General features: G+C 45.0%; 1 protein-coding gene across 1 annotated transcript in view; it reads right to left on the reverse strand.

The window, feature by feature from the left end:
* The window catches only part of frs2a (fibroblast growth factor receptor substrate 2a), a 107,759-nt gene extending 92,418 nt beyond the window's left edge, over positions 1 to 15,341 (reverse strand). Inside the window, exon 1 of the mRNA XM_070900221.1 lies at positions 15,209 to 15,341. The gene's annotated coding sequence lies outside the window, so the exon portion shown is untranslated. The remainder of the gene's footprint in view (positions 1 to 15,208) is intronic.
* Positions 15,342 to 22,474: the final 7,133 nt, after the last annotated feature.

Raw genomic sequence — 22,474 nt, forward strand, 5'->3', positions numbered from 1 at the left:
TGAGATTAGAGGAATATATTCATGTGCACACTTTTTTCTTAACTTTATGTTTTAGGTTATGTCAATTTCATAGCTTTACCTCTTTGCTTAAAGAGTTGAACTAAGTTCACAAACACAGAGTTTTACTTATTCCTTCCCACTAGCAAGGCTAAATATTTTTCAATACATAAAAGCTTACATTCTTCTCTAGCTCCTGGGTTACATCCAAATTTTGACATTTTGGACGACTAGCATTCCAGTGAACCAGCGATGGAAGAATTCAATTGGTTTAAGCTTGAATGCATCTATAACATCTAATGGCATGCATGACTTTCACTGCACTAGTACTTAACCATTCAAGCACTGTAATCAGTACCCTCAGATCAGTGGGACTTTTTAAAAACTCATCTAAATTAACTTTCCATGTGGTAGAAGTAACTACGTATGTGAACTTTAAACAAGAGAATAAAAAAATGAAGGAATAAAACATCTTTGGTGTAGACAAAGCACACATTTGTCATTGGTGGCAGACAGTTGTAATAGGTCACAAAGAATCAGATATAGAAAGAAACAATGAAAGCACAAAGGACTAATAAAAGAATAAAAACACACCAAATTTCTCACGAGCTGCTGAGTTGCTTTGGTTTTTAGCTGGAAAGTAGTTCACCCCTGACTGGCTGGCGAGTGGAATTTTCCAGTCATGTCTCAGACTGAGCTAATTTATATGTTTTCATAGTTTCAATGAACAGAGTAGACATCCCTTCCAGCAAAAGATACTCGAACTTACATTTCTACTATATAATGCACGTATTCCCAAAACGTAAAACTAATTAAGTTTATATTTTTCAAATACCAAAAAGTTCAACTGACCCAACTGAAAATACAAATATTTATTAGTGATGAAGGAGTCAGACTTTTTCCATAAAACATTAGTTGGTTACTGGACTGTGTAAAATACTGAAAACACTTAACCACAATGTTGTACCAACATGGTCTTGTCTGGCTAAGAAATGAAAACTACAAACATACAAAATAGACAGCAGAAAAAGACCAGTGGTCCATCAAGCTTGCCCCACAACATGATGGCCAGACCACCATTGCTAAACACTTCTTCCCTCCCACCCATCCCCGCAGTCCTATAATCTCCTGGGAGGCACAAAAAAAAAGAGAAAGAACTCAGGGCCAATCAGGGAGAAAATACTCTGGAAATGTAGAAAACCTTTGGAGTCTGCTGTACCATTCCCCACTGGTTGACTTAGCAGGTTAGTATTTCTTCCACATAAAAGATTTTCAGTCAATGAACTCAGAGTTCAAATTTGTCACCATTACAGAATCACATAGAAGGGGGCCATTCGGCACATCGTGTCTGGGCCAGCTCTTTCGAAGAGCAATCCATTTGGTCCCACTCCCCCATTGATCATTTCACTAGTCAACTAATATATCAACAGTAAAGTTTTAACAGGGTTCCAAATGCACATACAAATACATTCTCAGGCTGTATTCAATTGGCAATCATAATAATGCTGCAGCTATAATGGGCCACAATAACAGTGTGTGAACGACGCACACCATTATTAAGGTACAAACCGTCCAGCACATTGTGGTGAGGGACCTTGTGCATTGCGAATCGCCACAAGCTGTTGGATGACTTGCGCGGCTCCATTAGCTTAGCAAAACCGACAGCTCGCACTTAAGCTGCCCTCGAGTTTCATGAAGTTGCTACATTTGGACATTAATTGTCCATTAAACTCACCACAGAAAGTTAAGTCGTAATTAATGGCATAAGTACCCTTTTAACGACATGACAATTGTTAATGACTGCCAATCAACCGCAATACCCAGAAAATTAACAATTAAACATGTAGACACTCTTTCCTTTAGGCAGTGAATTTTTGTTGCCGATTTTAAAATGTCCAAATTTTAATTTTATTTTTTCTTACTCTTCCTTTTTGTCTCTTTTTCCCTTAATGCAATCTTTCTTTCCCTCCCTTTATTTGTCTTTCTGTACCTGATTTGACATTGAATTCACCCACTCTAATTCGCTCTCCTTCTCAGTTCTTCCTCTGTTTATTTCTCGACACTTTTATAATTTCATTGATGAAGGGGATGCCCTATCGGTCCTGTCGTTCACCAAGGTCCCAGATGCCCTCGCTGCGTCGTTATCAGCTCGCACTTCGAACAACTTACAGGCCCAAACAATTCTGAGCTGAAGGGTACAGAAATAAGTCTGCCTAACTGGGCACACCACAAGACGCCTCGCTCCAATAAAGTCCGGGCTAGTGCCAAATGCAGCCTGAATGTGTAGTCAGGGCCCAGCCTGACACTGGGTTGAAGTGGAGTGAGACTCCCTGAAGGAGCTATTCTCAGTTTGCTTTGCTTCAGAGTCAATTTGAGCCTCGATACCCAAATGACACTCCACAAGTTCAGTATTGGTGCAAAGCTGCAGCAACTGTGCACTGACACCAAGTGTGTAGTGTGAGCAAGAGCAGCTGTGTGGGAAACTGAAGGAGAAAATAAGCCATTGATTACTTTTTTTTTTAAACTGAACCAGCTACTGTATCAGATATGAATCCTGTTTTAATTAGAAACAGTTTAGCGCAAACTAAAAGGTATAGGGTACTCACAAAAACAGAACTGAAATTGTGGTTCATAGACTGGAGGATGATGCACTGCTGGAGCTGCTGGGTCTCATGGTCATGGCATAAAATTCATCCACTGCAGATAATTAAAAGAGAACACAAGTGATACTATCTACAGGAAAGAAGGAGGAATAATGAAATGCATCCAATGAACATGGCCAGATACCTGAAGGCACACCTTCCTCAATAAGTGGGTTGCTAACTGTGGGGTTACCCTCAGTAAATGGAGAATTAAAAATCTATCAGCTTCTCCAGTCCCAAACATTATCGCCCCTTTAGGACACTACCTTTTCTATATCATCCCACCCAAAGCACTTTCACTTGAATAAAATATACACAAGAGATTTGAACGATTGTTATTACTGCATAACTTCGCACTTGTGTACCATTCTGCAAATGAGGCACAGGAGACAAAATAAGAAAGAAACTTTGAGGAAATAAGAGGAAAAACATAAACATCCAAAAAGAACTGAATTGGGATCAATGCAGCTGGCCAAACAATTGCTGCAATATACCAAATTGGTAACTTGCCAAAATTCTTTTTTGTGCCTCTGCTATAAATAAATGGTGCGTGAAAAAAAAAGTTGGACTGGGTTCAGCAGGCCAAAAGCAAGCCATGCTTTGGATAATCAATCTATTTCTGTGACACGACAGTAGGTGGCACAAACTAAAATTTACTGTCCTAGCAATAGCTACTTAGCAAAACAATTGCAATGCAAAGACAAGCAGTTTTTACATTTGAATGCTAAGCAAGATGTTGCAGATTGCAGCTAGAAGTTTTTTTTAAATGAGTGAAATTCCATCGTTAACCATTTTTAATTACATGTAGCAATTCTATCAGTCAAGAGCAGCATTTCAAGGCCAGTTTAAGCACGGCACTTTTTAATAAGCTAGGTTATACACTGAAATAGGATTTACTACTGTAGGTCATGCAGACTTCACAAAAAGCTGTACTTTGAGTTCATGTTCTGTTACTGGAGCCCCCTCCAATTATTCAGCAGTTATTTTTACACTTTAATGAGCTGTTTGAGTTATTTTGATTTGTAATATTTCAGTTCAACTAAAAGTTGCAAAATCAAGCCCATTTTAACTCTAATGTGATAAATAGACCAACCACAGAACTAATCAAGCTCTTTCACTGTAATTATCTTGATGTATTTACCATAGCTTGTTTTTCTGGTTTGTTTGAGGTTTTAGCTTCTAGCTTCATCTAGGCAAAGTTTTATGGATGAAAGTAATTCAGGATCTACATGATGATGATGACATTAAAATAAAAGAGCTGATGAGGCTCTTTTTTAATCCACAATTATGGTGCACTTTTCTTTGTGTTAATATGAAACCGGCTTTTCAAGCACTACAGTGTCTTCCAATTGATAACAAGTTCAAAAAAAAACTCGTCATTAGTTTATGAGTTATATTTTTAAACCACAGTTATGTGAATAATTTCTGCACTGCTCGCGGTTCTCCCGTGGCATTGCTCAGCAGTCTGAATATATAGCTGCTAGTTTGGCCTGTCACTTTAAGGCCATTGGTCTTAATAGGCAATTCCAGGTAATTGTAGCTACTTATAAACTGCTGAGATCAATCCGGGGGAGGGGGGGCGGTGGGCATGACTGGCTTGCTCCTTTTTTCTGTAATAAAGTTTAAAGTGTGAAATCTGCAACATGACAGCTGTGCACGAGAATTAAAACTCCTTTTATATATACCAGTGGATTTTCCATGGCGTTGCACACGATGAGTTGGAGGACCATCTATCCTCCATGGATTATCAGGCACTGATTTCGGATCACTGGACAAGTCAGATTCTGTTTTTATTACACGGTATTCTGCAATTTTTGCTGATGGCGGAGATTGAATTTTAGAACTTTTCATTATTCTGTGAAAACCACAAATGATTATTGTAGGTGTCACTTCAAAGTCAGAAGGTTGTAGCTTCAAGCCCAAATCCAGACATTTGAACATGCAATCCAGGCTGACACTTCAGTGCAGTACCGAGGGTATGCTGCATTATCAGAGGGGCCATTTTTTTGGATGAGACATTAAACTGAGGCCCTATCTACCCTTTCAGGCGGATGTAAAAGATCCCATGGCATTATTTAAAGATATATAAATGTTGTCCTGCCCAACATTTATACCTCAAATAAAATCACAAACAGAATATCTGGTCATTTGGTCATTTACCTAATTGCTGTTTGCTACATGTAAGTTTGCGGCCACGTTTCCCTGCATTACAACAGCGACTACTGTAGACACTGCAATACTACTTCATTGGCTACGAGTTGCTTTGAGCGTCCTTAAAACTTCACCAGATAAATCCAAAGTTTTTCTTTCTTTTTATATATTTTTTACCTTTATCTCCTACCTTTTTTTGAAGTCAACAATGCACAGCCGCATGGTATGCACGATGCACCAAGTTGGGGCTTGATACCTCCATTTAGCATTTTGGATCCCGCGGTCTGACAATATTGGACAGAGTGGCTGCCAGGTCTGTCAGCACTGGTTTGTAAGAGATTTCTCTAGCAACACCGAATTGTGCTTTTTGATTGGTTCTGTTTTTGTTCGATAAATAAATAAGTATCACAGCTCCATAAATAAAGATTCCGCTCTGTGTCTCCATCTCTACCTATCTGGAACAGTAAATAAACACAGGGCTGCTTTAATAACATTTATTTTTACTTTCCATCGGCAAAAATTTCTCAGCAATTTTTGCATCTCGGACTGGGAGCGCCCAGAATTCACAGCATAAAACATAACTTTCCATGGATAAGGGTCCTAAAGTATTTCCTTCGATTAAAAACCTGCCAACATTAGCAGGTTACTGTACCATTTTTTTTACCTCAAAAATCTCCAGGATACACCACTCAAACAGCAAATGATTAGTATTTGGCTCACCCTCTGCACCTGTAGAAACAAATCTTATGTTTCAAATGTAAGCAATAGATTATCTACGAAGAGGGTAAAATTCAACTTTGGCAGGGGCACAATACAGGTGGTAGAGCATCGACCACCAGTTGTACACCCCTACCGATTATCCTTTCCATTGAAGTCATAGGCAAAATAATCTTTAACAAAAGAAAAAGGTCAATCACTTAATGCTAGATCCTTCTGACCTGCAGCCTGAAATGTACAAGCATTTTACAATCTTCACAGTCCCCTCATGTTTTTGTCTGATGATGATATTGTGAAGCACTTTGGGTTGTTTTCCCTTGTTAACAGCATTATTATACATGCAGTGCGAGCTGCTCTAGGTATGCAACAGCTTCGAGGTGGGCAACTGGGTGATGTCATCAGGACTCAGGTCGCCATTTAGAGCGCGGGCAAGGGTATCGGCGGGGCCCTGGTAAAACAGAGAAGCGGGAAGGTCATGGCGGAGGTGCAGCGAGTGATCGAGGCGGAGGAGCATTGAGGGAATGTGGCTGAGATTCGGTGGGTGATCGTAGCGGAGGTTCGGCGAATGTTTGCTGCGGAGGTGCGGTGGGAGATCGTGGCGAAGGTGAGGTGAGTGTTTTGTGGCAGAGGAACGGTGAGGGATCGTGGCGGAAGTGCGGTGAGTGTTTTGTAGCAGAGGAACGGTGAGGGATCGTGGCGGAGGTGCGGAAAATGAAGGTACAGAACCCAGAAGAGCCGAGGGCCCGGGGGCAGCACGGGCCAGCCCACACTCGATATGTGTACACACTAGGTCTGTGCAGCAGAGCAGGTCTCCAGTCGCCCTGGATCACCCTTGCCACTGGATAAAGGCCTAGCTCTGTCAAAGCCCGTGTGGTGGCTGGTGTGCAACGGTCACCACGTTAAACAAGTCCACGCACAGGCATCTTCCACCCTTTCAACTGGAGTTCAGGACTGGAACATGGGGTCCTTCATTGAAACATCTATGAACTCATAGAAGCAAGTCATCCTCGTTCGAGGGACCGCCTTTGATATGATATACATGCAGGTTGCTATTGCTGTTGTTGTTGATTCAATTGAACTTGGATTGAGTCTGTTTACTTATTAAATTTTGTGGCTTTCAAGGGACACAGTTCCACCTTAGCAGCAAAATAATACATTGGGCCAGAATTTGCGGTCGGTAATAGCAGTGTTCGCCGTTTTTACTCTCTTGAAACTGACCACAACTTCAGGGTGTAGCGCATGCGCATCTAAATGCAGAGATCCCGAAGTTGCAGTCAGTCACTCACTGCATAGGCTGGACTATGCCTATCCCACCCACCCCCGAATGACGACAATCAGTGTAATCAGGGAAATCAGTGATACTGACAAAAACTTGGGCTTTTCTGTAGTAATATCGTCGTTAAATACCCCATTAAATGTTAAGCCTTCTTGGATTACGTGTAACTGGGGCTTCAACAGTGTATTGATTGCTAAACAAACATTATGGCCCTGAAAAACCAAATGTAATTTTGTGAAGTGTCAAATTTCACGATTATGATCAAAGTTACAATTTAAGAAACTTTTAAAAACACTTTTTAAAAGTTTGTTCATGATATTTCATGTTCTATCTTATGCCGATGTGAGAGCCCCAATCTTTGTTTTGCTCTCGATAACATTTTTTAAAAGTCGGGATAAAAGCAGGTTCTTATTTCCTGCTTCCCTGTCTGAGAATTCTGCAATGTGATTGGCTGTATAGACAGCTTGTTGACATCACAGCAGGTTCCCACTATGCTGCACTGACATCACTTGCAATTCGAAAAAGGCAAATTTCTCGCCACAGAGTTTGCGAGATCTGTGAGCAGCTTCCTTCAAGGCCAGCAGCGAGTGCCTTTGCTTCACCGCTGACTGCAAGTTACAAAGTACAAATCTCCTGTCCAGATAATGCTGGCTTTCTTTGTCTTTTTGTCAAGTATGATTGCTAAGGCCGATTAAGAGGCTGTAGACTCTCTATATGTTGCAAATGACTACACGCCTTTATTTTTTTCATGTTTTTTGACAATGTGATACTGGGAGAGGTGCCATTGCACTTGAAGCAAGATAGAGGACGCACTGTTTCCGGAGGTTAGGAACATGGTGCCATGTAAAACACAATGTAATATTCAGCTGCTAAAAAGCAGAGGTATGTCTTTCCAAGGCTACAAAGTCTAATTGCTGGTAAGTAAACACTGGATTCTTACAGTGGTCAATTAAGAGACTGCTGTTAAGTAAACACTGGGTGAATTCATACAGATGTCAATTAAGGGATTGCAGCCAGACTGACTGCTCTATTTTATATTCCTGGAGCGTTCCTTTCTACTTTTCTTTGAAGAGTGATATAGAAAGTCAATTGTCCCACTTTAAGTTTAACAGAGAGAAATGTGCACTAGATGTAGCATTTTCTATATATGGAACCATACCCGAGCAAAAGTCAGTGCTTCGAGAGAACAGAGGGGAGAAAAATTGGTAATATACAAGTTTTGTTTCAGTAAGCAAAATAATTATAGTATTTTAACACTGACATTCCACATAGTTTTATGTAATTAGATTTTTGGACTCTAAGGGAAGCAAGGTATTTGGGGATCGGGCAGGAAAGTGGAATTGAGGGCAAAGATCAGCCATAATCTTATTGAATGGTGGAGCAGGCTCGAGGGGCTGTATGGTCTACTCCTGCTCCAATTTCTTATGTTCTTAAAGCACCTAATATTTTTAATATATACTAGTTTACTGAGGCATCTACAAAATTTCCTGAACATTTCGAAATATATCACAAATTAATCTCAACTCATAATACCATCACCTAATACATTAACAATATTATCGCACCACCAGTCCCCATTTGTCCTGCGTTGTTCTGTGACTGAGATCACAGACAGGTGACCTACTCCAAGGCCTCTGTCACTCTTACTCCAAATCATACAATCTATCAGCACAGAAGGAGGGCTTTCGATCCATCGCGTCTGTGCCGGCTCTTTGAGAGAGCTCTCCAATTAGTTCCACTCCCTCGTTCTTTCCCCATAGTCCTGGAGTTGGTTTCATAAGCTCTGAAAGTGAAGTGTCAGATGATGCACATTCCCTTCTCCACTGCCTGATTCAAGGAGGCTGCTTCTGGGGCATTGGGGCAGTTTACAATTTTGAACCTCGTGTCAGCATTCCTAGATCAGGTTTAACACAGACTAGATTCTGGACAAAATGTGCCCCACGCTACCGCAACATGTTGCAGCCTACTTTCTGAAGAATATTTTCAACTGCACCAGTAATACATTTTCATTCTCAGACCAGTCATTCCCGTAAAACAACCAATTTATTGTCAAACTGTGGCGAGATGTTGGATGTTGCTTTTTAGATAGTAAGGCAGATTTGAAACGATGGTATGAAGCAATTTTACATTAGCAGGTTCTCATGGACAGCCAGAAAGCAGGAAGCAATTCAATTCAAAAATCAAACATTAACTTTTCCGTGGAGTGCCGGGCAACTTACAAGCCAATACCTGTAGCTTTTGGTAGTCATCATAGGCGGTCCCTTGAATGAGGATGACTTGCTTCCACCTGCGTTCACAGATGTTTCAACGAAGGACCCCATGTTCCAGTCCTGAACTCCAATTGAAGGGTGGAAGATGCCTGTGTGGATTTTTTTAACGTATGGTGGCCGTTGCACACCAGCCACCACACGGGCTTGACAGAGCTAGGCCTTTATCCAGTGGCAAGGATTAATCAAGACGACTGGAGACCTGCTCTGCTGCATGGACCTACATGTCGTACAGCATGTCTGGAAGGCCAAAGGACAAACTCCTTCCTCCCACCACCATCCTCAACTCTAGCAAAGGCCACACAACCTGTGTGACATTCTGGAAATACTATCCCTTTGAATTTGAGCATGACCTGCCGCATGACCTGGAGTTCAGAAGAATGAGAGGGGACCTCATAGAAACATATAAAATTCTGACGGGGTTAGACAGGTTAGATGCAGGAAGAATGTTCCCAATGTTGGGGAAGTCCAGAACCAGAGGTCACAGTCTAAGGATAAGGGGTAAGCCATTTAGGACCGAGATGCGGAGGAACTTCTTCACCCAGAGAGTGGTGAAGCTGTGGAATTCTCTACCACAGAAAGTTGTTGAGGCCAATTCACTAAATATATTCAAAAAGGAGTTAGATGAGGTCCTTACTACTAGGGGGATCAAGGGGTATGGCGAGAAAGCAGGAATGGGGTACTGAAGTTAAATGTTCAGCCATGAACTCATTGAATGGCGGTGCAGGCTAGAAGGGCCGAATGGCCTACTCCTGCACCTATTTTCTATGTTTCTATGTTTCTATCCCTAAAAACTATATAAACCGCATGCTTGCTAATCAAAAGTATGCTGTGTTTATTTGTTTTCCCTAAACTTCTCACCCGCCTCTCCTAGATGTGGCTGTCGACTCTCACTGGGACACAGTTCCACGTGCTATGGTAGCCCACTTTATCCTCCTAGGAATGCAACTGGCTATTAGACTTTGGAAGGGCAGCCCCAATCATCTTCTCAACCTACACGCATTTTGCTGCAGGGGTCACTCAGTGGTGATCAGTATCAGGAAACCGGAGAGATTTTTTTTCCCTTCACTGGCCAACGGGCACTGAGGCAAATTGTAGCACACCAACTACTGCCTCAGGCGAGATCAGCTGAAGTAATACACTAGGTTAGCGACTTTTGTTGGACAAGGGGGGAAAAAAAGTCAGCGAAGGCAAAATGAATGTCTCTCATCGTACCACCACTCTTTTTGGCCAGTACACCAGGAGGACTCTCCTGCTCGGCCTTGAATAGTGCCACGGGATCTTTAACTTTCACCTGTGAAGGAAGACGGGGTCCTGTTTTAAGGTTTAATCCAAAAGACAGCAGCCCAAACGATGCAGTATTCCCATAGCCCATTAGTGTTCCTTTAGTACTGCACTGTTGTGTCAGAATGTGCACTCAGGTCTCTGGAGTGGAGTTTGAACCCACAACCTTCTGACTCAGAGGCGAGAGTGCTATCCACAGGGCCAAAGCTGACACAAGGTTGTGAGCATAGTGAAAGTTAATTGACTTTAAGATGATTTTTTTCCCCCCTCTTCAAAAACTATGTAAATCTCTCAAAATTCCTTTTGGCAAAAAAAATACATGGAATAGAAAGTGTGAATTCTTAAAAAAAAAGTGTAGAGTTTTATATTTATGAATTGCAGTAATTGTGTCACAGTTTTTCTACCTTTTAGTATGAGCACCACAAAGGTGCGCAGCAAAGATATTTTAGATCTCCACTGAAAACTATTACAAGAAATGGGGAAAAAAATGACTAAAGCCCATTAGTAATTACAATGTACACTATAAATAGACATCAAGTAGCAGATGACTTATAAAGTCAAGTTTCCACTTGCAGTTTGTTTTAATTCCTTAATTAGATTACAACTTTTGTAATCATTCCTACACATCCACTATCCTACATATAACACAGATCTCATCATGAAATAAGTCCTGTGTTACTGTGATAAACAGTAATATCTGAGGATAGCACAGAATGTTGAAACTCCAAAGCACGATGTCAGTGATAGCACATGGGTTTGCATCTGTGCTTCCTCAACATGGCACAGTCCCAATCTTAATCGTGGCAGTATAGCAAGACCAAACTGAAAGAACAGGCATCCACACAGGAATGAAGAAAATAAAAATCAGAGAGCCAGTCACCAGGAATACTCACACACACCTCTTTCTAGCCAGACTGGGGTTGCTGGAGGTCTCCAGCATGTCTCATCATATAAAGAACCGAGATAGTTTGAATGGCCTTCCTCACCCCTAACTATCTTGTGATCTCCACCTCTCTACGTCTCGCTCCTCCTTAAAACCGACCTCTTTGACCAAGCTTTTAGTCATCTGTCCTCATATCTCCTTATGTGGCTCAGTGTCAATTTTTATTTGATAACGCTCCTGTGAAGTGCCTTGGGATCAGTGTTCCATGTAAAGTGCGCGGTCACGCTCCAGGGAACCCGCACAGCCGGCATTTCAATGTAAAAAACCACACATGGGCGGTATTTTGAATGGCCCGTGCAGCCCTTAAAGGGGCCGCACAGGGTCAAAAAAAACACGAAAACATAATTTGGGACATTTCACTATGTTAAAGGTGCTATATAAATGCAAGTTGTTGTTGAAGGTGTCTGGCACAGAAAGTCAATAAAGGGCAATTACCCACTTCTAACTAACAAAAAAAATAATTGGTCTGTCATAAATGCTCAGCAATTTCTTCTTCCAACATATGCCAATGTTATTCTTCCTGATTCACATCTTTGTTTTTCTCCTTTCTAATTGATTATTTTTAACTTTACCAATGCCCCACCAAAAATAAAACCCACCGATCACACTCTGGAGTGCAAAAGGTGGCTTTGGCCTTGCCAAATGTTCACCTGATGAAAGTTTTGGCTCATCTACGATTGACATCAGCCAAACATTCAGCCAACGGTGTAGCAGTTGTGGAGGATAATGACAAAAGAAAAACTGGGTGTTCGGTATCCATGTGGAAGCTGACTCTGTGCTTCTGGATAACATTGCGATGGATAGCATGTAGACGAGGAATGGGGGAGGGCCAAGGAGAGAACCAATATCTGACTGAACGTGGTGCAGAAGATGCAATGGCAACATTGGGACACAAAGCAATGGAACAATGAGAGGCTGGTGCCACGTGGCAGAGACAATGGAGCTGTTGTGGAGAGGTCAAGCAAGATCAGGAGGATCATGCAAAATAGACGATGTCATTGGTGACTCTGACCAGGGCAACCTCAGTGGCATGAGCAGGATGGAAACCAAACGGATGGGATTTGAACAGGGAGTAATCCAATGCTCTCCTGGCCGGCCTCCCATTATCCATCCTCCATAAACTTCAGCTCATCCAAAACTCTGCTGCCCGTATCCTAACTCGCGCGAGGTCCCGTTCACCCATCACCCCTGTGCTTGCTGACCTACCCTGGCTCCCGGTCCACCAACGCCTCTATATTAAAACTCTCACCTGTATGTTCAAATCCTTCCATATCCTCGATCCTCGCTATCTCTCTTAACTTCCTCCACCCTTATAACACTCCAAGAACTCTGCGTTCCCCCTTATCTGTCCTCTTGTGCATTCCCCACTTCCTTTGCTCCTCTATTAGCGGCTGTGTCTTCAGCCGTCTCGAACCTAATCTCTGGAATTCCCTGCCTAAGTCCTGCCATCTCTCCACCTCTCTCGCTCCTTTAAGATGCTCCTTAAAATCTACCTCTTTGACCAATTTTTTTGTCACTTGTCCTAACGTCTCCTTATTTGGCTTGGTGTGAAGTTACTTGGGACATTTTACTATGCTAAAAGGCACTATATAAATTCAGCTTATTGTTCTTGTTGTTGTAGTGTGAAAGGTTGGTACCCGCACCAACTCAGTCCCCCCTTCACACTGTCTAGGTTCGAACATTAGAATGACCAATTGAGTGATCTATAAGAGAGCTTCCAGTGGCCATGGAACCATAACCCAGCAGAAGTCTATGTTTTTTCATGAAATAGTGAGAGAAAAGACCGGGAAATAGAAAACAAAAGTTAAATGCTGCCTATAAGAGCAGAGAATGAGGATCTGTGGCTTTGACCATCTCCAATCTCCTGCCATTAAATGCGAGCAGGTTGTGTCATCTTGTGAAAGTTACTGTGAACTAATAAAAATCATATTCTGACAACATGTTCCAAATACTCTGAAGCATTACTGAACACTGGTATGCCATGCAGTTTTAGGCAAGTTACATTCAATCAAACAGTGCAAAGGGGCAGTAGATACCAGAATGCAACTGGACAGTGAAACTTTGGAAATAACAGATAATGAGTATTTTGACTTTATACCATTCTGAAAATTGAACATCCATTTCCTTTGGGATTATCATCAGTTGATATACACAACTTGCAAACTTATCAGTAACATTGACAAAATGCCATCACACGTACCGATGTGGAGATCAGCCACTTCCTCACAATCCTTTTTGCAAGCATTTCTGCCAAGAAACGATTACCACAAATGCAAGGTGTTCTGTCTACTGTTGGATATTCAACTGATTAGAGGCAAGGGCCTACCTACACTTTGATATGTTCTAACAAAAAGGAAATCAGTCACAAGCAACAAAATAACCAGCATCACACAATATAAAAATCTGAAAATCTGTTACAATGAACATAATTCACAGTTATCCAATTTTTAAATACTGCAATTTTCAAATCTATACACTAACAAACTTTAAGATTTCAAATGCAAACTACAACTCTTACATTTCTGGGATAGTTTTCATACCTGGGGGATAAAGTCCAAAACACAATTGCATGATTTCTGGGCTTCAAAATTACACAATAAAGGACAGTGGAATCTGAGAAACGTAAAATATGCACATGCTCAATTTAATGCAGGAAATCCTGCTGTTAAAAACATCTGAAGATTGGCTTACCCAGTACAGATATTTCACGAAGCGTCCCATATGAAATTCAAGTCATACTCCTAAGCTAAGGAGCAACAACTCATGAAAACTGTTTGTTCATAAAGCTTGTATCCGGTAAAAGTGGGGCTTACTGCATGCAGCTGATCACATTAACGACTAGAAAGACGGTGCCAATGTTTATTATGGTCATTCTCCCAAGATACACAGTTAATTATTGACAGAGCTACTGTGATGCAAATTCAAATTTCTGTCAACATTATTCAATTTAAGAGAAGAAAATAGACCCCAAAAAGTAATGTTTCAAAACAGATCAAGCAAATGTTTTGGGTCTGTCTTTTAACTGTAAAACAAAAATAATACTGAAAACTTGCCAAACAGGATAGCTTAGACTGTCCCTCGCTGTTAAACCTGCTCTGGATCTACTCATCACTAGTGTGTGCCTGCATCTTTCTTCAAACACACCAATTAGTGAAACTCAGACACTAACCTAAACAGCAATCAGCAACTAGTCTACGTATCTTTAAAGAAACTATAGCCCCAAAGACATAATCTCCCACACAAAATGGAAATCCAGAACTGACATTTCAGGTTAAAATTACCCATTTAAATGAAATACCCCTGGACTCTGGACCCAGCCCCTCTCTGATGTGGACAGCTCTGGCAGGAATATTGCTTTTTCTTCTGCCTGCTGCCTTGCCACTGTCAAAACCACTTTGCCTCATTTTTTGTAATACTTATTTTTCTCTCCTTAAAACATCCAGTTATATGCTCATCAGTTTAGAAATAACACGTACGCATGTGCCCTGTTTCATTTACTCTGTCAACACTTGGCAATGAACTACAACAAAAATATTTCACAAACATTAACCGCAACAAGTGAGTCAAAAAAAGGAAAGTAATCGAGTGTTGCACATTCTGCTCCACACACACTGAACTTAGAACCAGAAACTGGGAAAAGCTTGGGAAGCTGTGGAGTCAGTGCCTTGATGGTGGGAGAGGGGCAGAGCCAGGGGCTGGGGCAGGGGCTGCGGAGCTCTGGATCCACTTTGCTGAGCGCCTGCTTGGTGGGGTGGGGGGTGTTCCTGGTGGCTGGGCCTGGGGCTCAGAGTGGGGTTGGGGCTCGGTCTTCTCTCCGGGCACCATCACATCCCCAGCTCTCGGCGGCTCTCCGCTCCGCTATTTACAAACACGCAGCTTGCTGCCTCTCTCTCTCTCTCTCTCTCTCTCTATCCCCGCCGGTGGTACTCACATTACTGCCCCTCCGCCCCGGACAGCAGGTCAGAGCCCGGGCCGGCAAGTGAAGGGCTTTCTCCGGGAATTGCTGACAGTTGAGACTCGGCGAGCAGCTCCGCTTCGGTCACAGCGCAGGCCTCAGCGCGAGCGCATTCCCCGGCAACCACTTCCGGGTCACAGAGCGCAGGAGCCCCAGTGCAGAGAGAGAGAGAGAGAGAGAGTGTGGGCCAAGTGCAGAGAGAGAGAGAGAGAGAGAGTGGGCCAAGTGCAGAGAGAGAGAGAGAGAGAGTGTGGGCCAAGTGCAGAGAGAGAGAGAGTGGGCCAAGTGCAGAGAGAGAGAGAGAGAGAGAGAGTGTGGGCCAAGTGCAGAGAGAGAGAGAGAGAGAGAGAGAGTGTGGGCCAAGTGCAGAGAGAGAGAGAGAGAGAGAGAGTGTGGGCCAATTGCAGAGAGAGAGAGAGAGTGGGCCAAGTGCAGAGTGAGGGAAGGAGAGAGAGAGAGTGTGTGTGGCCCCAGTGCAGAGAGAGAGAGAGCGCGCGCGCGAGTGGCCCAGTGCAGAGAGAGAGAGTGGGCCAATGCAGTGAGGGAAGGAGAGAGAGAGAGTGGCCCCAGTGCAGAGAGTGGGCCAATGCAGTGAGAGAGAGAGTGACTCAGTGCAGATAGAGTGGCAGTGCAGAGAGAGAGTGGCCCAATGCAGTGAGGGACGGAGTGTGTGGCCCCAGTGCAGTGAGAGAGAGTGGCCCCAGTGCAGTGAGAGAAAGTGTGGCCCAATGCAGTGAGGAAGAGAGTGTGGCCCCAGTGCAGTGAGGGAGGGAGAGTGTGTGGATCCAGTGCAGAGGATGGCCCAATGCAGAGGGAGCGAGAGAGAGGCCCCAATGCAGAGGGAGCGAGAGGCCCCAGTGCAGAGGGAGAAGAGAGAGAGAGGCCCCAGTGCAGAGGAAGAGAGAGAGTGGCCCAATGCAGTGAGGAAGGGAGAGAGTGTGGCCCCAGTGCAGAGAGAGTGACCCAATGCAGTGAGGGAGGGTGTGGCCCCAGTGCCGCGAGAGGCCCCAGTGCAGTGGGGGAAAGAGAGTGAGGCCCCAGTGCAGAGAGAGAGGCCCCTGTGCAGTAAGGGAGAGGTCCCACTGCAGCGAGCAAGGGGCACCCGTGCAGTGAGAGAGAGGCCCCAGTGCAGTGAGGGTGAGAGGCCCTAGTGCAGAGGATGAAAGAGATTCTCCAGTGCAGTGAGATGCAGCAGTGCTGTGAGAGAGAGGCAGCAGTGCAGGGAGAGGGAGATGCCCCCATACAGTGAGGGAGATAGAGAGATGCCCCAATACAGTGAGGTCGAGAAAGAGCGAGAGAGGCCCCAGTGCAGCGTGAGAGAGGCCCCAGTGCAGCGAGAGGGAGCTGCACCTGTGCAGTGAGGGGGCGGGGAGAGGCACCAATGCAATGAGGGGACGGGGTGGCGCCCGTGCAGTGGAGAGCAAGGCATCTGTGCAGTGAAGGACAGTGGTGGGTGATGCTCCAGTGCAGTGTGGGGACAGGAGAGGGAGATGCACCGGTGCAGTGAGGGGCATGAGAGGAAGTGGACCAATGCAGTGATGTTCAGGGCCGGGAGATGCACCAGTGCAATAAGGGGTAGGAAGAAGCACCAGTGAGGGAGAGTGAGGCCCCAGTACAGTAAGAGACAGGCTCCAGTGCACTGAGAGGCCTCAGTGCAGTGAGAGAGGATCCCCAGTGCAGCAAGGGAGAGAGAGGCTCCAGTGCAGTGAGAGGGAGAGAGGCCCCAGTGCAGTGAGAGGGAGATGTACTTGTGCAGTGAGGGGCAGGGAGAGGCAGCCATGCAGTGAGGGGAGGGAGGTTCACCAGTGTAATGAGGGGCAGTGGAGAGCAAGGCACCAGTACATTGAAGAGGAGGGTGAGGCTCCAGTGCATTGAGTGAGGGAGAGAGGCCCCACTGCAGTGAGGGCGAAAGAGAGAGACCCCAGTGCAGGGAGAGAGAGATGACCCAGTGCAGGGAGAGAGAGATGATCCAGTGCAGAGAGAGAGAGATGCTCCAGTGCAGTGAGGTAGAGAGAGGCCCCAGTGCAGTGAGGGAGAGAGGCTCCCAGTGCAGTGAGGGAGGCTCCCAGTGCAGGGAGAGGAAGGGAAATGCACCTGTGCAGTGAGCGACAGGGAGAGGCAGCAATGCAATGAGGGCAGTGGAGAGCAAGACACCTGTGCAGTAAGGGGCAGGGGAGAGAAAGGCACCAGGGCAGGGAGGGGCAAGCACCAGTGCAGTGAAGGGTAGTTGAAGGAGATGCTCCAGTGCTGTGAGGGGCAGGGGAGGGAGAGGCTCCAATGCAGCGAAGGGCAGAGGAGGGAGAGGCTTCCAGTGCAATGAAACCAAGGGAGGGAGAGGCACCAATGCAGTGAGACCAAGGAAGGGAGGGGCAGGAAGAGTCACTAGTGCAGTGAAGGGCAAGTGAAGAAGACGCAGCAGTGCAAAAAAAAGACAGATGTGTATTTATGTTGCGCCTTTCATGACCACCGACATCCCAAAGTGCTTTACAGCCAATCAACAACAACAACTTGTATTTTGATAGCCACTTTAACGTAGTAAAACGTCCCAAGCTGCTTCGCAGGAGTATTTTATGACACAAAATTTGACACCGAGCCACATAAGGAGAAATTAGGGCAGGTGACCAAAAGCTCGGTTAAAGGAGCGTCTTAAAGGACGAAAGAGAGGTGGAGAAGTTTAGGCAGAGAATTCCAGAGCTTAGGGCCTAGGCAACAGAAGTCACAACCACTAATGGTTGAGCGATTATAATCAGGGATGCTCAAGAGGGCAGAATTACAGGAGCGCAGATATCTTGGGGGTTGTGGGGCTGGAGGAGATTACAGAGATAGGGAGGGGCGAGGCCATGGAGGGATTTGAAAACAAGGATGAGAATTTTGAAATCGAGACATTGCTTAACCAGGAGCCAATGTAGGTCAGCGAGCACAAAGGTGATGGGTGAACGGGAGTTGGTGTACGTTAGGACACAGGCAGCCGAGTTTGGGATGACCTCAAGTTTACGTAGAATATGGGTGGCCAGCCAGTAGTGCGTTGGAATAGTCAAGTCTAGAGGTAACAAAGGCATGGATGAGGGTTTCAGCAGCGGATGGGCTGAAGCAAGGGCAGAGACGGGAAATGTTACGGAGGTGGAAATAAGTGGTCTTAGTTATGCTGCGGATATGTGATCGGAAGCTCATTTCAGGGTCAAATATAACACCAAGGTTGCGAACAGTCTGGTTCAGTGTGTTAGGGAGAGGGATGGAGTAAGTGACTAGGGAACGGAGTTTGTGGCGAGGACCAAAAACAGTGGCTTCGGTCTTCCCAATATTTAATTGGAGAAAATTCCTGCTCATCCAGAACTGGATATCGGACAAGCAGTCTTGACAATTTAGAGACCGTGGAAGGGTGGAGAGAAGTGGTGGAGAGGTAGAGTTGGGTGGAAACTGACGTTGTTTTCGGATGATGTCGCTGAGGGGCAGCATGTGGATGAGAAATAGGAGGGGACCAAGGATAGATCCTTGGGGGACATTAGAGTTAATGATGTGGGAGTGGAAAGAGAAGCCATTGCAGGTGATACTCTGGCTACGATTAGATAGGTAAGAATGGAACCAGGCGAGTGCAGTCCCACCCAGCTGGATGACGGTTGAGAGGCGTTGGAAAAGGATAGTGTGGTCAACCGTGTCAAAGGCTGCAGACAAGTCAAGAAGGACAAGGAGGGATAGTTTACCTTTGTCACAGTCACAAAGGATATCATTTGTGACTTTGATGAGAGCTGTTTTGGTACAGGTTGAACACCTCTTATCCAGGACTCCCTTCCCGGCCGCTGGGTGGCACATGCGCAGAACGCAATCGTCAAAATCCTCGAAAAATATCAATGTTTAAAAAAAAGCTTGGCCACGTATACTTGCACAGCACATTTCAATCTGAACAGACCCATAATAAATTTACCCAACTTCGGAGCCGACATCTCGGGGCCCGCAGACACTTTGGGCCCGCTTGGGCTACCACCCCCCCGCCCCCCCCCTTCCAGCACTCGAGCCATGTGTGAAAGCGGCAGGGTCTGCCGCAGCGTCGAATGTGGGATGGCAGGTGATCCAGAAATCAGTGCTGGCCTCCCTCCCTCACCGACCTTCCCACACGCACACCCATAGCCCCCGGTCACGGCAACCCGCATTGCAAAATGCCCAATGCAGAGATACCCCAAGATAGAGACAGCCCGACACTCACACAGCGAGCTGCAGCCACTGAGCTCTCCGGCGCGCCATTTCGCAGCATTCCCGCTCTCTCTCTGTGTCTCTGCTGAAAGCCTGTGGCCGGGTGGACGGGGGCCCCCTGCACATTGACGGACTGAGTGTCTGACTGAGGCTGTGAGTGGGTTTGTGAGCGCGTTGCAAACACGTGACCTCCCCTCATCCGACAAAATCCCTCATTCGGAACAGGCCAGGTCCCAAGGATGCCAGATAAGGAAGATTGAACCTGTACTGTGGCGGGGCGGAAACCTGATTGGAGGGATTCAAGCATGGAGTTGCGGGAAAGATGGGCACGGATTTGGGAGATGGCAACACGCTCAAGAACTTTGGAGAGGATAGGGAGGTTGGAGGTGGGTCAGTAGTTTTCAAGGACGGAGTGGTCAAGGGTTGTTTTTTTGAGGAGAGGGGTGATGATGGCAGATTTGAGGGCGACAGTATCTGACGAGAGAGGTCTGTTAACAATGTCAGCTAACGTGTGAGCTAGAAAAGGAAGTTGGTTGGTCAGCAGTTTGGCGTGGATAGGGTCGAGGGAGCAGGAAGTGGCTCTCATGGACAAGATGAGCGCAGAGAGGTTATGATGGGAGATCGGAGAGAAACTGGAGAAAGATGTGAGGTCAAGGCTCGGGCAGGGGGGAGCCTTGGAGGAAGTTTGGTTCGGCGGGCTCGGGGAAGGAAGGGAAATGGCAGAGGCAGCTGAATGGTCTCCATCTTAGAGACAACGAAGTACTTTTTGAAGAGTAGTCACTGTTGTAATGTAGGAAATGCGGCAACCAATTTGCACACTGCAAGCTCCCACAAACAGCAGTGTGATAATGACCAAATAATTTGTTTTTAGTGACGTTGATTGAGGGATAAATATTGGTTAGGACACCGAGGATAATTCCTCTGCTGTTCATCAAAATAGTGGCATAGGATCTTTAACGTCCATCTGAGAGAGCAGATAGGGCCGTGGTTTAACAACTCATCCGAAAGACAGCACCTCAGACAGTGCAACAGTACTGCACTGGAATGGCAGCCTAGATTGTTGTGCTCAAGTCTCTGGAGTGGGACTTGAACCCACAACCATCTGGCTCAAAGGCAAGAGTGCTACCCACTGAGCCTCAGCTGACGTGTGCAGTGAGAGGCAGGAGAAGGAGAAGCACCAGTGCAGTGAGGTGGAGGTCTAGGCACCAGGTCAGGGGAGGGAGAGGCACTGGTGTCATGAGGGGCAGAGGGAGGAGAAGCACCAGTGCAGTGAGGGGCAGGGCAGGGAGAGGCACCCGTGTGAGAATGGCACCAGTGCAGTGAAGGGCAGGACAGGGAGAGGTGCCGGTGCTGGGAATAGCACCAGTGCAGTGAGGAACAGGACAGAGAGAGGCACCAGTGCAATGAGAGGCAGGGGAGGGTTAGGCGTCAGTGCAGTGAGGGACAGAGTAGGGTAGCATTTCTGAACCAGTTTTGTCTGCTACTTTTATTACCATTTCTAAAACTGTTAACTGAAAACATCTCCAGATGAGAAGTTCCAGTGAGTTAATGCTCAGATGAGGAGCCTATATTAGGAGAACACTGTCTGTCTACAGTTGACCACTGTACAGTAAGGTCAAAGCACTTACCAGATGGTTTTCATAACTGTTAGCTTACTTTAATTTTAAGTAGTTAGTAAGCTTTTTCAAGGCAAAATAGCTTGAATTAAAAAGTGAAATTCCCCAATGGTTCATTTGCTAAATTCATTTTGTGATGTGGTGTAGCGTGTCATTGAGACATAGACCAATGAGGGATGCCTGTCTACACAATTTGGCACAGCATCCCTAACTTAGACAAATGGGGGGAGCTGGAGTTGTCGGGAGAAGGTGGGGATGTCGCAAGGGGGGGTGGGGGAGTGGGGATGTCGGGGGTGGGTTTGGGGTGTCGGGGGGAGGTGGGGGTGTTGGGAGGAGATGGGAATACTTGGGGTTGAAATCAGACAGAGTTTCCACTCCTGAACAGTATCCAATGGTCCTTGCTGGAAAAGGGCTGTATGTATCTCTGTATGTTCGTTCAGGCAAGAATGGGTTCAGTTGCGATGTGCCTCCTTCTCCCTTGTGATAAATACCCTGCTTGTCGTCATTGTCCAGCCTCACATGTAGAACAGAATGGCTATTTGTGTGAGGTGCTTATCACTGCTGTTACAGATGGAGTCCTATCTTAGCATCATTCAATGCCTTCAAAAAAGGGGACAGTACAAAATCTAAAATATTTTTTAAATGTTTCTGTAATGTTTAAAGATTTATTTAAAAAAGAAGTGTAACTATATTGGTCCTAAAAGTACTCTACTGAACTGTTACATCAGCATATTTATATTCATCATGATAATAATTGTGAATCAGTAAGTTTATCTTTGACTACAAGAAAACATCTTCAAGTGTTGTTCATAATCCTTCTATTCCATCTTTTCAATTATTTGTGGTTAGTTTCATGAAGATATCTTGCAGATCTTCAATGAATCTGGATAGCAACAGTGTATTATTAGGCTGCGGTCATAACTCCATTGTGGTGCCCTGCAGAATGAGTTTCATTTTATAAATTATATTTAATGACTATATATTCAAACTTTTCGTTGGGAGTACCAACTATTCATTTAGATTTAAAAATGATCAATTTTAATGTATGACATTTAAAAATAAACACAGCTCCATATGTTTGAATGTCCTCACAATGTCACCTTTATTCCCTTTGACAACACAAGTGCTTTATAATTATATGTGTCATGCTATCTGATCACTCAGTGCAGCTGCAAAGCATTCAGAGATTCCAAGTTCCAAGAAATAGAAATATTTACTTAATTATGTGTTAAAGTTCAGTTGTATGATGGCCTGGGTGATGTGATGGATTAGTACACCACCCCTGCACTGCTGGGCCTAAATCAGCCCGGACTGATGGGATGCAAGTCTCCGCTAAGTTTTGAGAACTCGACATGAAATTGATTTGAGGAGACTCAGCCCAGTTCCTGGTAAACATGAGCCACAGCCCCAAACTGTCCTTAATTTGGCACTTGGGAAG

This window comes from Pristiophorus japonicus, chromosome 15, assembly GCF_044704955.1.
Source record: "Pristiophorus japonicus isolate sPriJap1 chromosome 15, sPriJap1.hap1, whole genome shotgun sequence".
Classification (NCBI taxonomy): Eukaryota; Metazoa; Chordata; class Chondrichthyes; family Pristiophoridae; genus Pristiophorus; species Pristiophorus japonicus.